The sequence below is a fragment of the Loxodonta africana genome, chromosome 15, assembly GCF_030014295.1.
Source record: "Loxodonta africana isolate mLoxAfr1 chromosome 15, mLoxAfr1.hap2, whole genome shotgun sequence".
In the NCBI taxonomy this organism is placed as follows: domain Eukaryota; kingdom Metazoa; phylum Chordata; class Mammalia; order Proboscidea; family Elephantidae; genus Loxodonta; species Loxodonta africana.
The window spans coordinates 11,889,525-11,904,918 of NC_087356.1; positions in this window are offsets into that span (position 1 = coordinate 11,889,525).

Here is a 15,394-nt window from a genome sequence, read left to right on the forward strand (position 1 = left end):
TTTTCAATAAACTCAATTAAGTGATTGTAAAATAGGACTGATTATGGAGTAAGACTTGGACATAATCAAGTAATGGGAAAAACAGTAGATACAGGAAAAAATGAGGACAAGTGAATTTATTTCCAAATTTTCTCCCCCCATATTTTTTGCTCTAATAAGGTGAATAAAAATGGATTTATTCTAATGGAAAGAAAAATTACCATTAAACTGATATCGGGGAGATAAGGAGATCTGTTCCTATAGTAGATTTAATATAATTCAAAGATAAAGTCTAACAATTGGGGTAAAAATTTAGTTTCCATTTTAAAAGAAAAGAACAAATGTGGTAAGTAATGGGAAACTTTTTCAGTAACTCAAAGAAATTTAAAATTGGTAATAAAATGTCCAGGTATTTTGGAAAGTTTCCATTCTCATTATCTGTTCAAAGTAATGTACATTCTCTTTTGGAAATAAAAATCATATTCTTGAAATTGTCCCTGCTTTTATAGGTGAAATTAAAATGAATGTTTCCCCTCAAAAGTTGTATTTTTTTACTAAATCTTTAATGTCAAAATGCCATGCATATACTTTAGCTGAACCAGGGAAATAAGTAAGGGCTAAAGGTAAAGTTACTGCCAACTAAGAAGAAGAAAAAAAAAAAAAATTGGAGGAATGCCATTTTAATTGAAGAAATTAATATTTATTCTACACGAAATTCTGGAAGGCCTTAGCTCTGTCACCAGAAATGTCATACCCAAGGTCAGTCTCCTGATGGTGTACAACTGCAGTGCAGGTCAGGAGAAGCTTTCAACTCATTAAACACATTTTATATATGAAGAAGACTGAGCTCAGCTTCTTTGGAAGGAGAATCTTAGGATGTGGGCAAATACCACTCTACACTGGGAAAAAGAGTTAGAAGCTTTTTAACTCACTTCCAATTTGATCCCTTTGCTGGATTAGAAGCGAATCATTTTGACAACTGTTCTTCATTTAAAACATCTTTGCCAAGGACTAAATGAGAACACTTTGCTAGATTAGGTGTGCTGTATAATAATATTAAATTTCCTTGGGCCTTTCTGCTGTTGTTTGTACATGAAGATGGAAGTGGTGGTAATTTTAGAGGTGAGAGAACATGGCAGCCTGTATGTGAGTGGTAGGTAGGGAGGAAATAGATACCTGTGTATGCTTACATAATTATTAAATACCGTAATGGTCAAGGGAATGGACGGACAAATGGCTACCTCATTGACACGTTTCTCAAAGTCCACAGAATTCATCATATGGCCTCCTGTATTGAATGGTCTTAGATGTGATTCTTGATGTCGATCTAACTTTCAAATAAGAAAAAAAATAATATTGTACTTATCACATCAACATCTCTGTGCAAAGAGCAGTTATCCAGTAAATTGGTTAGAATTCAGCTAAGAAAGGAATCTCTTTTTTGACCTTAGGAGAGTTTGTTTACTTTGCTCTGTTATTAAATCTCCACACTTTTACCTTAGGTCATAAGCTTCCTTTTCCCATCAACAAATGCACACATCTTTGGTAGTAGAGGCAGTGGGTACAGATGGGAGGAGCCTGAGCCCCAGAGTCAGGCAAACCAGGTTTTAATAGCTATCTGGCCTTGGGCCAATTTTCTGAATTATTTTTTCTCACTTGGGAGGTGGGTTGTAACATTTCCTCCAAAGGGTTGTTAGAGAATTAATTGAGGTCGCATGGGTAGAGTCTCTATGATGGTACATGCCAGTGAGTAGCAGATCTTATTTCTCCCTTGGGGGTTGAGTCGAGCTGACCACACTCCAGTGAGGTCCTGGATTCAACAAGTCGAAGATATTCTTTTCTGGAATATCGTTAAGATTTATGGAGGAAAATTCGTTGCTTCTGATATGTGGTGGGGTGCATGTATAAACAGCTGTCCAGTCGTAGCACTTCATGACTGACGACATAAGTGCTGTTGATTTTCCAACCAATGTTCCCAGAGTTTGCCCCCCAACCCCCACTTCGACCTCAATCAAATAGTGGGAAAAGTGTGAACTCGGGAGTCAGAGAAATACAGATTCACTCCTCTGACTTGTCCATGGCCAGCCTTGAAACATTGTCCAAGGTATTCAATGATTCTGAGCTTGTTTCCTTCTCTGTAAACGGAGAAAATTACAGTTGACTCTTGGAGTTGACCTGAGACTCAAATGAGCATACAGCAGGTAATTGGGAACCAAGAAATTCCATCTTCCCTTTCTAAGCCAAGGGTAATAATAACACATGTCTTACTTGGTCTGGGCAGCTAGTGCTCTGGTGCTATGGAGGAGCCCCTTGGGCAACCTAAATGATTTCTTCACTCCGTCCTATCCATCAGTGCTTGCACATTTTAAAACTCTCTTGTCACCTCCTGGAAACCCTGGTGGCGTACTGGTTAAGTGCTACGGCTGCTAACCAAAGGGGCAGCAGTTCGAATCCACCAGGTGCTCTTTAGAAACTCTATGGGGCAGTTCTACTCTGTTCTATGGGGTCACTGTGAGTCGGAATTGACTTGACGGCACTTGGTTTGGTTTTTTGCTTGTCACCTCCTGTCAGTGTGCCTAGGCTCAATCTTTTTTTAATCTGAATGTCATACCAGTATGTTTAACTTCTTAGCAGACAGCTTGACCTGAAATCAATCTGTTCAAAACTGAATTCCAAACCTGAACACCAGCCTTTCTTGCTCCCTTTCTTCCTCCCTTCTTCCTTCCTTCCTTCCTCCATCCTTTCTTCCCTTTCTCCCTTCCTTCCTTCCTCCTTCTCTCCCTTCCCCCCATCTCTCTCTCTTTTTCTTTCTTTCTTTTCCTTCCTTCCTCCCTTCTTTCTTTCTGTTTATAGTTTGCTGCACACTAATGACATGTTATCATGAATGGGATCTGGTCTCACACTTCCCCCAACCCCCACCCATCCTACTTTCCTAATCTGTTTCTTCTGGTTTTTGTTTTCCAAAATTACCCTGCGACTTCCTTAGAAAATATTTGTATTAACATGTTATCATATTATACAATTAATTTAAACCTATCTCATTTGCTACGATGAGTCATGCTTCTTCAAAAGGTCTTCCTGCCCAAAATGTCCCTTTGTTATGAGAGCTAACTTCTTCTTCTGTGGAGTTGAAGGGCTTTCTTGGAGGTAACACTGTAATCCTTTGGGGCTGAGAAAAGAATTCAGTGGTAATCCACTGTGATTTTTCAAGTTGTTTCCTGCAAATCAAGGGTTTTCTTATTTCCCATACAATTAATATCAATGTTTATGTTCACAAGCTGGTGTTTTGAACAGCATTTCTCACTCCATCAGGAATTCATAAGTAAAAGTGTTTATCCGCTTCAACAATGGTATTATGAAGCTGCTGACTTTGAGGGACCCAGTAGGTGTCTGCTTTGTAACCATAAAAGGATGGTAAACATAGATCACCCTGACTCAACCTCAGAAACCTTTGAGGGAAAACTTATAAAAAGTCAACTTCAGAACATTTCTAAGCTGTTAATTATATATCCAGGGACTTATGTTAAAAGTTTGATTGTGAGGAATTGTAAAGTGTTGCATCCACTAACGTTGTCTCTGTCTTGACTTATTAAGCTTTAATTCTGCAAACTCCACTGTCATTAAAGACTTTATGTAATAAGTTTGCAACTGAATGGACACACATTGATTTTGAGTTTAAAATGAAAATTTACTACTTTATTTTGTTTGGTTACTGCAAAACTTGAAGAATTCTGTCTCTTCAAGGGTTCATAAATGATTTTTCTTTAGAGGAAGCCAGAAAATTCTCCCCTCCACAGCCTAGAAAAACTTTAATAACTAAGATCTAGTATCAAATCTCCCTTCATAAATCTTCATTTCTGTTTTACAGAGTGATCAGCAAATGAAGGCTGACATACAACCAATCTTTTTGGTGCATAAATAATCCTCGAGTACAGAAATAAAACTATGAAACATGCCCATTTGAGGTACATTTTCCTTAACTGTGTGTGTTTGATTGGTTCACCTTGTAATTCTTTAAACATATTGATCAACACATCTATTTGGGAATATAGGTGAGAAGCTTTTGATTTTGAGGTATAAAGTTGGGAACATTTAACAGTTAAATTTTCTCAGTTTGTTCCCCTCAAATCAATTGAACGTATAACTCACTTTTATTCCTCACTTTTATTCCTTCCTGTGCAGAGTCCACCTAAAATCACAAGAGCTAACACTTGTTGAATGCTCTCCAAGCAGCAGGTACCATACGAGATGTTTTGAATTTGCTTATTCATTACTCTCAGCAACAACCCTAAGAGTTAGGTACACTCAAACCAAACCAAACCCATCACTGTCGAGCCGATTCCAACTCATAGCAACCCTGTAGGACAGAGCAGAACTGCTCCATAGGGTCTTCAAGGCTGTAAATCTTTACGGAAGTAGACTCCCACATCTTTCTCCAATGGAGCTGCTGGCGGGTTCGAACCACTGACCTTTCAGTTAGCAGCCGAGCGTTTTAACAGCTGTGCCACCAGGGTCCTGAGTTAGGTACACAGAGATATTAAAGGAATTGAGCACTTTAAAAAATGTATTCCTTGGAAACTAGCTCATATATGACAGTTGTCAAGAACAATTGTGTATGTGCCTTGCACTACACGGCTTCTTTCCTGCACAGCTTAGAGATAATGAGGACAGGTATTGTGGTTGCCATTTCAACCATTACCTTTGATGGGCCACAAACGGTCTCAGGGGAATCAGAGTGGAACTCCTCAAACTTCAATATGCATCCAACTCACCCAGTGATCTCGTTAAAACACAGATGATTCTGAGGGTCTGAGGTGGGGTTTGGGAATTTGCAGGTGAAACTGGAGCTGCTGGTCCTCAGAGCACTCATTGAACAGCAGGGAGTTAGGTGACAGGATTGCCATGTGACACTGGGGTGGGGGACGTCTCCTGAGTGTGTATAAGACAGGAGTATCTGTGACAGTTCTTTATGAGCTGATCTGACTAACACTCACTCAGAGGGCAGTGGGTGATTCGGTGGTGGGATTTTCACCTTCCCTGTGGGAGACCCAGATTGGTCCAATGTACCTCACGCTTAGCCACCACCCTTCTGTCAGAGGAGGCTTGTGTGTTGCTGTGGTGCTAACCAGGTTTCAGCAGGGCTTCCAGGCTAAGATGGGCTAGGAAGAAAGGCCTGGTGATCTATTTCCGAACATCAGTCAGTGAAAACCCTTTGGATCATAATGGTCCAATACCTTGTGCATGAGGTCGCCATGAGTCAGAGGCTGACTCCCCGGCAAACTACAACAATACTCACATATAACAGAGTGCGCTAACAGAGAGGATTAACCTTAGGGCCAGGACTAGGGCTGAGCAAGACAGGCACCAGGACACAGCAGTGCAGGAGCCACACACTGTCACATTCGCACAACACTGGGAACAGTGGCCCCTTCAGTTTTGCATCTGAGGTACCACATTCACCTCACCCTGCTCCCTGCTCCGATTAGCTTATCAAACCAGTCTCATCCAAATGAGAGGTCTACCCTGTATCAAGCTTCACTAGTAATTTCTGGGATACGGGCCAACTAGAGTCACAGATACAGCAGAAAGAGAGGTACAGAGTATCCCTCGTGCTCCCAAAGGCCTTCTTTCAGACACACAGTCTATGGCCCAGAATAGTAGACGAGGCTCCAGGTGAGATTCTGTGGGATCTGCACACTGGGGAGGCTTTAAATGTTGAAATATCTCCACTCTATACTCCAGAGAGTTGTATGGCTTAGGAGACATTCTCTCCAGGGAGCCTTGCTTCCTCAATTCTAGGTTTATTTACTAAGAGTCATTCATTAATCAGGGACGTCCTGCTAACGTCATTCAGTAGATAGTCTTTTCCTCCTAGCAAATATCATTAGTCTTTTTGTCCATTTGTTCAGTTGGCAAGATGCTTAGACCATAGGCATCTCTCTGTAATGTGAGTGAATGAATTCCAGGCCAGCTGTTGTAACCCCTTCCTGTTGCCTAGTCACTGAGTTACAGTTTTTATAAGTGTTCAGTTATTTCTTGTTCACTTTGTGACATTAATATGCTTGGTTTACAGAAAGTTTGCATAGTTCTCACAACTAGTATGTGGTAGAGCCAGGGTTTGTTCTAAGCAGTCTGACTCCAGAACTGGTGTTTTTAACCACTGCATTGAATGCTTCCAAAATCTGTGCTGACTACAGAACCACTCCACCCTTCCAACCCCTTTCTTTACCCCAGCAGGCTGACCTTTTTTATTGGGTGTCCTTGTCCTCTAGCTTCTTGTTGACTTGGACAGTCACTGGTAGGAGACAGGAGTGAGGGAAGAATGAGGCTGGCATATTTATTCCTCTGGCTCCCTCCCTGAGGCAGGACTACGTCCCTCCACCAAAGGCCACAACTTCTACTAGATGGCCTTATCTGTTAGCCACCCTCTGTGGGTTTGATAATCACTCCTTCACTTTCCCCTAAGGTCTCAAAACTGCCTCAGGTATTGCACTATTCCCTGTGATCTGGCTATACCATGCCCACACCTTTACAACTTATTATTTTATTGTCGTGTTATCGTTAGCTGCCTTTGAGTTGACTCCAACTCAAGGAGACTTTGTGTACAACAGAATGAAACATTACCTAGTTCTGCATCATCCTCACAATCACCAGCAAGTTCAAGTCCATCGTTGTGGCTACTGTGCCAATCCATCTCACCTAGGGTACCCCCCGGCCCTCACCCTCACTGACCCTCTAATTCATCAAACATGATCCTCTCCTCCAGTGGTCGATCCTTCCTGATGACTTGTCCAATGCAAGTGAGTCAGACAATGTCCTGTTGTGATCCATAGGTTTTCACTGGCTAGTCTTCAGTGAAAGACCACCAGGCCTTTCTCTTAGTCTGGAAGCTCTACTGAAACTTGCCCACCATGAGTGACCCTGCTGGTATTTGAGATACCGATAGCATAGCTTCCAGCATCACAGTAACACTAAAGTTACCAGAGTACGACAAACTGACAGACTGGGGGTGGATAATTTTACTATACTTCCTTGAATTATGCAATTTGAGTGTACCATTGTTTTCTGCTAGGGCCCTGACTGATGCAAAGTCAATACACCTGAGGACTCCAAGTGCTCCTTTGTGTGTGTTTTACATGGACTTCTTCCAAACCAAGTCAAAATGGCTGTGTGCAATATTAAGGATGTATCGACCATAGTTTCTAGCTTCTGTAATATGATGTTTTAACATCTACACCAAGTCTCCACCCATGTCAGCTATACCTAGATAAGAAGCTTCCTCAGTTTTCCCTTCGGTAAATGCCCCAAGCCCCAACGGTGAGTTTTAAATATTGTTGTTGTTAGTTGCTGTCAAGTCAATTCTGACTCGGGTTGACTTCATGTGTGCAGAGTCAAATTTCCCCACAGGGTTTTTAAGGCTGTGTCCTTTCAGGAGAAGATGGCCAGGCCTGTCTTCCAAGGCACCTCTGGGTGGGTTTGAACCACCAGCCTTTTGGTTAGTTGTCAATAGCTGATCAATAAAATACCCTTGTGCTCTCTCCTCTCCCTGTCACATTTCCCCAATAAAAACCACAATAAAAGTGCTTGGCCACAGTCTTGCTCCATCTCTGCCTTGCTTTTTCCCCGTGTGGCTTTGCTGGGGTGCTGTGAACACCATGGACTGTAACTTTAATAATAAATTTTTCAATGTTCATGGCCTTTCTTGATTCGCATTTAATCTTACCATACCTCAAACATTACTATTATACCAGGTTGAAATAAAGGAAACTTCGTATCTTTACAAAGTCATCTACTATTTAAAGCTAAGTTTTCATATTTGAAATTTTTCCTTTGTTTTCAATTAAAAAAAAAAAAAACACCCATTGCCCTATATAACATATGGATCTCATGGCCTGGGAAGTCATATTTTTAATTGACTCTGAACATGAAAGACAGTGAAATTCAGGATATTTTGAGCCTTTCCTTCCTCTCTGCCCTCCTGGGAGGTAGATTAAAACTGTCATCTTCGATTAACAGAGGAGCCAGCTAGGCAGAAGGAGTGCTTTCTCAAGGTCACCGCAAGTTGATGACCAGGGCAACATTCAGGCTCTGACTTCTGCTTTTTCCCATCATTTCCTTAGACTTCTGCAGACACCACATAGCATTTTCTAGTATGATTAGCCTATGGGATGAGCTGTACATGGAAATAATAATAATAACTACAATTCAATTTCCGCTCACTTTTTATTGAGGAATTGAAAACAGATTGAAGAGACCTGACTCTCAGCTTACAGTCTGTGCAGAAATCAGTGGCCACATTTGAACAGCCTGCTAAGACATTTTAGGCAACTCCTCTTCTCGCCCTGTCCCCCGCTTGTCCACTCCCACCCATAATTTTAAAAATTTCCGCTGGGCTGAAATAGCAGTGTGAGCTGCCGCAATTTACCAACCTATAAGCTTCTAACTTAATACGTAAAAAGCTCAGGATACTAATTGGATTGTAAACTGAGTCAGTGTGGTTTTGCTAAAAGCTCTTTTAGTTGACTCCTTGGGATTGCTTGGGGTTTGTTTAGATTTTTTTCAGAGGCGATGAAGGGCAGGAGTTCTACTTTACTGTCATTAAGAGATTCCTGGCTTCCTCTCTCACTCCGTCCCCCATATGCCTTCCTTAGCGGGCGCTCTGGGTGAATTTCAATTACTTATTGGCATGCTCCTCCCTCAGCTCTTCTCTTTTGCAACTACTTCCCATCAGACACTGTTGTCAGATGTTGCTAGGAGGTTGGAGAGGGTGCTAGGTTGAACTGAAAAAATTTCACTGTAGATTAAGGCACTGAAGTCTCAGACGATCATGGCAATTGATACCATCTGTTCCTAACCTCCAGAGATATTAAGATGCTTAACCAAGTGTTATGAGATTTTTAGCAACTGTTTTAAATACGATGCAACGTGCCCCAGCCGTGCTCTCTCATCTCTGCTGATGGAGGCTGGAGGAGGGAGAAGGGATGGCATGGAGGGTATGGAATCCATGAGATGTTGAAACTTCGTTTAGCTTGGGGGTTATAGCCTCCTCCCTGGCCAGACTGCCCAGGAGAATGGTAAACCAGAAATATATTTGCCTGATTTAAATTATTTCAGCATTCGATTATGAAAAAATTGAGGCAAAGTTGAAAGAATTTTATAGGGAACACTCATACACCATCACCTAGGTTTTACCACTATGTGTTACTGTACTTGTTTTATAGGTCCCTGGGTGGTGCAGTTTCCACTAAACTACTAATCTAAAGGGTGGTGTATGAACCCACCCCATGGCACTGCAGAAGAAAGGCCTGGAGATTTGCTTCCGTAAAAAAAATTACACCCAAGAAAACCCTATGGAACAGTTCTACCCTGTAACACATGGGGTTGTCACGAGTCAGAATAGATTAGACAATGGGGAATTCTTGCTTTATTACGTATCTATCCATCCGTCTATCATTCAGTTCAGCCTGATTTTAACTTTTTCTTGTTTGTTTTTAATCTCATAAGCCAAAAGAAGAGAGGAAAAAAAAAAAAAAAAAAAGTCATGGTCCTGGAAAAGCCAGGTGAGGAACAACCTGGCCTTAAATAATTGAGAGTTGCTATGCAGACATGATCAGAACCACAAATTGGCCTTTACAATTGTATTTATGAAGAAATAATGCTGAATATTTAATTATCTTCTTGGGTGGGAAACAATTCTTGTAGTGCCAGCAGTATATTCAGTTACTGGTGTTTTCTGTTTGAATCCCAAACTAATGTTGTTGCCTAGGGATGAAGAAGCAGAACGGTCTTTCTTGGGTAAAAGTGGCAGTGGAGAGGGGAAGAAGAGGGATGGGCAGGACGAGACATTTCCACAGGACATGCAGAGCAACACAAAGTAAAACCCAGAGTCTGGGACAGAGCAGCCCCTGGTGACAGGAGTAAGGGGCAGATGCTTCCCTTCATAGGAGGAGAGCAGCTCCAGGTCTTGGGTGTTAGACAATGAAAATGTCCCCTTACCTACCAACCCCTTACCTTACCCCAAAACCCCAGAGCCAGCTGAGAATCGACTTCCTGGTCACAATCTTCATTGCCATGATTTCAGGCTAACCTTTTAGTCACTGAAATTATTCACGGTGGCCTCTCAGAAGGGACTTTAGAGACAAAGTGGAAATGTTGTAGTATTGTGTTCACCAATAAATCTTTCTTCCAAAACATAGGTAGATGGGACTCACCCTAGAACGTGGGCTCAAGACTACAAGTGAACCTTGGAGCCCACTCTGATCTGAGGATGTGCTAAATGGAGCCTGTTGGTGACAGGCCACTAGGGCCTCAGGGGGGACACCAGAGGGAAAGATTCCTTTCTTCTTTGCCCTTTGAAAAAGACTGAGTTTGGGATCCTTGTGATCTTTGTTCTTAATCAGTCTGCACTTGACGTTTATTATGTGCTCATTATTGTATAGATAGCAATGGTAATAATGGATTTCTGTCTGAGGAAGGAATAGTGAATATATGAAAAAAGACAATTATATATATATATATTTTTTTTTATATAGGGTGGGTCTAAATTCTAATGATATGCCTCACGGATCTCTCTTAAAAATTTCTGTAGTACCAGTTGTCCATATCACTTACATTGACCATTTTAATATTTCACTGTTACTTTACTTTTGGTTACAAGCTCTTACAGGACTGATCAGGTCTTACCCTTCCTACTTGTCCCTCCCCAACTCATCCGATACCCATGGGATGCTCTGCTCAAATCGGCTCTTAATAAGCAACATGCGTTGAATTAAGAGCTGAACCAAAGCATTTCCATTTACTTGTTGTGGGAACCAACACCCAATACAAGGAGACCTGGTGGCACAATGATTAAGCACTTGGCTGCTAACCAGAAGGTAGGCAGTTCAAACCCACCAGCCGCTCCTCAGATGAAAGACGTGGCAGTTTGCTTCCGTAAAGATTACAGCCTATGGGGCAATTCTACTCTGTCCTGTATGGGTGGTTAGAAGTCAGAGTCGACTCAACGGCAATGGGTTTTACGGCGTAGTTCATTTCAGAAGTTTGTTATCCACTGTGCTAAATAGAGCTTTATCAAGAGCTGCCCCTTAGTCTGGTACTCTCGAATTGATAATATATTTTGCCCAAATCACCCAATCCATACATATTATATAGATCCATTATCTTTCCATCTTTCAGAATTGAAACTTTTAAATCCTCTATTCCCTTGGTCATTTTGGTTGCACCTTTCTAGATTATGTCTTTTATTAATATGGCAACCAGTTAACAGATATTTACCATGGACCTACTATGAGTGATGTGCTATGGCACTAGAGAATAAGACAAATACAGTCCCTGCAAAGAAATTTAAATTAATTAATTTTACATGGGCAAAGTGATATGAAAGAAAAGTTTAGATGCCATGAAAACACAAACTCAGGCCCTAACTTAGTCTTCCCTGAGAAAAGACACCAAGCAGGGACAAATGGCAATCAAAATCAGGTCATCAATACAGTCATTCATCAGTCCTCAGGAAGTCAGCTTCCAGAATTGCAGAGTTGCTAGCACACTGCGTTGATCATACTTGACCTCGTGGTATGAAGCAATTGGTTGAGTTTTGGCTTCTATGATTCTTACCCACTTCCGGCTTGGTCACCATTGTATTTCCAGTTTTTAATATGGTGCCTTGCACATGTTAGTTGTTCATTTGTTAAATTACTTTAAATGTTCTGATACTAAAAAACCCAAAAAGCCAAACTCTTTGCCATCGAGTCAATTCCAACTCATAGCGACCCTATAGGACAGAGTAGAACTGCCCCATAGGGTTTCCCAGTAATGGCAGCAATAGAGACACCCATTATTGCATACATTATGGTTTCATTACGAATTGTGTGTTTTGTCGTGAGTATCTCCCCAAATGTTCCCACTGAATTAGGTGATAATGATGGCAGTCCAAAACATATAGCATGCAAGCAGGGAATAAAAGAATCTCAAACAAGAAATAGGAGAAGGTGTTCAGTTGGGATTTAAAATTAAATAGGGGAATCAATGAACCAGAAAACAGGAAGGGAGAGCTGTGCATCAGGTGGCAGGCAGTCAGTGGCTAAAGTGAAAATTCAGAGTGGGGGTCAGAGCTGGGTGAATGTCTGTAGCCAGAGCACGTAAGTGACCAACAGAGATGGAATACTGCAGTCTCCATTCTGTGAAGTTGGTGCCAGTCACTGCTGACTCACTGCCTGGTGCCATTTCCTTTCAGAAGAGTGAACCCACCCATCATTTAAGAAAAGAGCACAATAGATGCCTTTAATCAATGTGGTAATGGGGCTCTGCAGAATTTCAGTGCAAAGCGTGGCGTGATTTTCTTTGTTGAGCTATTGGATGTTGAAATTTGGGAAAGAAAACATGCTGTTGATGTAACACAAGTGTGCTAAAGCCATACGCAATGCATGCTGCCCACTGAAACATGAGCGCTTTCCAGCACTGTCCATTTGATAAGCAAACACTGATTGAATGCTTATCCTGTGCCAAGTTTGGGACAGTTTTCTTTTTCAGGTTCTTAGATGGTAGGGAGGCAAGGAAGAAAGTAGGAAGATGAGTTGGGAGCCTCCTGCAATATTCCTCAGAAGAGAGGATGGTGACTTAAGCTAAGTGGAAGCCCAACAACATTTGCTAATAGATTGAATATGGGAGTGTGAGAGAATGAAGAGTCAAGGATAGCTCCAATGTTGTTGTGCTGGGACAATGCAAGAGTGGAGATTATATTTACCAAGATGGGAAAGATAGGAATGTATGGGAGGTTTTGAGGGGAAAGATCCAGAGCTTGGTTTTGGATTTGTTAAGTTCGAGACCTCCATGAGACATCCCAGTACGCAATGTCAAAAAAGTATTTGTTTGTACAAGTCTAGAATCCAAGGGCTGAAGAATAAATTTGGGAGTTGTTGGTAGCTAGATAGTATTTAAAATTATGAGGCTGGATGTGATTCCCTAATAAGTTACTCAACTTAGAATTTGAAAGATCTGTTAAGTAGATCCAGTGAAAATGAAAGGACATATTTACTTAAAAAATCATTACCCAAGGGATAATAATGATAAAAAAAAATTTTTTTTTTTTTTTGATAGATGGTATAAATGAGCTCCTATAAAAGGTGGATAGATTTGTAGGAGACTAAAGCCAAGAAACACCTGACCCCAAAGACACACAGTAGTGGTCTAATAGTGCCTGTACCCCCAGAGAGTGGCAGAGTGCCTAAAATATTGTAGATGCTCGTTAACTAGTTGACTAATGAAAGAAGGAATAAATGAATAAATGAAAGCCTGATGGAAAGGCAGTCAGGCTTCACAGAGGCAATACTGGACTGGCTGGAGGTACTGTGATTGTGCAATTGTGCCACCTGGGTCTTCATCACACTTCACTGGCTATTTTCTTGGGCATTTATGACCATTCTTTAGGATATGGTCTTCTTGCCTTTCTTACTGCAGCATGAAAGTTGTCATTGCTATTATGTGTAATGTTGTTATTGTTGTTGCTTGGGTGCCAACGAGTCGATTCCAGCTCATAGCAACCACATGTGTTACAGAGTTGAACAGCCCCATAGGGTTTTCTAGGCTATCATCTTTACAAAAGCAAACTGCCAGGTATTTCTCCTGCAGATCCGCTGGGTGGGTTTGAACCAATGACCTTTCAGTTAGCAAGTTAGCAGCCAAGTGTGTCACCAGGGGCTCCTTCATAGTATGATAATTAACTCTGTTGTCTTCCTTCTCTTTTCCAGAATGGGAATTCATGGATGATGGCTCAGGAATCAGCAGGCTGAGAAAGGGAAGGGTGAATAAAGCTGACAGCCCCTAGAAAAGCTCAGGGGAAAGACAGTATTGTAGGGTCTTAGTTCTACAGTCACCTCCTTTCATTTTGCAGCAGAGGTTCTTGGCTAGGAATGCCAATGAGCTGAGGTACAGAGCTAATTTGCCAGATCAACATAACCTCTAGAGAGAAAAGCAAAACAAAAATTCCTATTAACTTCAGCATTGGGATAATTTGAATCTCTCTTTTAAGATGTCTTGTCTCTTTTTTTGGTTAATTACTATGGCAAACCTTATTTTCTCTTTAAATTAAGCCTTGAGATGCCTCTAATTCAATGGGGCTGCTACTGAAGTGGGAAGGAAACTCTTATCTTTGAAAAAAATAAATTGTCCTGGAGGCTGTAGTTAACCATAACGTCAACCAGCCAGCACCTGCTGGAGGAACCCCACTTCTCACAGCCAAGCTACCGATAAAAAAGGGTAATGATACTTCCACAGCACACTCACGACTTTTCACTGTTTCTCTTGAGACATCACGGTCTTTCCTCTACAACATGAAGTGACTTCTGTTCGGGAAATTCTTTGCTTAGGGTGTTCTTGGGCACGTCGTCTCTATTTGGCACAATCCAGTCAACAGAAAAGCAAGCAAAATAGCTCATGCTTATTGAGCACGCTCATGCACCTTCTGAGCACCTTTTTGGATTAAATTTTGTCCCCCAAAAAGGTATGTCAACTTGACTAGGCCGTGGTTCCAGTATTGTGTGGTTGTCTGTGATTTTGTGATTGGATATGATTTTTCTATGTGTTGTAAATCCTAACCTCTACATAATGAGGCAGCATTAGAGGCAGTTCTATTAATGTGGCAGGACTCAGTCTACAGTATTAGGTTGTATCTGGAGTTAATCTCTTTTGAAATATAAATGAGAGAAGCCAGCAGGGAGAAGAGGGACCTCATGCCACCGAGTAAGAAGAGTCAAGAGTAGAGCACATCCTTTGGACCTGTGGTCCCTGCGCTGAGAAACTCCTAGATAAGAGGAAGATTGATGACAAGGGCCTTCCTCCAGAGCTGACAGAGAGAGAGAGAGAGAGCCTTCCCCTGGAGCTGGTGCCCTGAATTCAGACTTCTAGCCTACTAGACTATTTGTTAAAGCCACTCACTCGTGGTATTTCTGTATAGCAGCACTACATGACTAAGACAGCACTCTACACAGATGGACTCATTGAACCAAGAACCTAAAAGGTAGGTTCTTTATTAGCACATCCTCACTTTACATGGAAACCCTGGTGGTGTAGTGGTTAAGAGCTATGGCTGCTAACCAAAAAGTCGACAGTTCAAATTCACCAGGTGCGCCTTGGAAACTCTGTGGGGTAGTTCTATTCTGTCCTATACTGTTGCTAAGAGTCGAAGGAACAGAAGAGTCTTAGTCTGCTAGGGCCACTGTAACAACGTGCCATAAAGTGGATGGCTTTAAAGAACAGAAATTTATTTTCTCACAGTTTTGGAAGCTAGAGGTCCAAATCTGGGTCTCGGCTGTGTCAAGTTCTTCTGGGGAATCGGAGAGGGGAACTGTCCCATGCTTCTCTCATAGTTTCTGGTGGCTGCTGGCAATTCTTGGTGTTTTGTTGTTGCTTATAGTTGGAT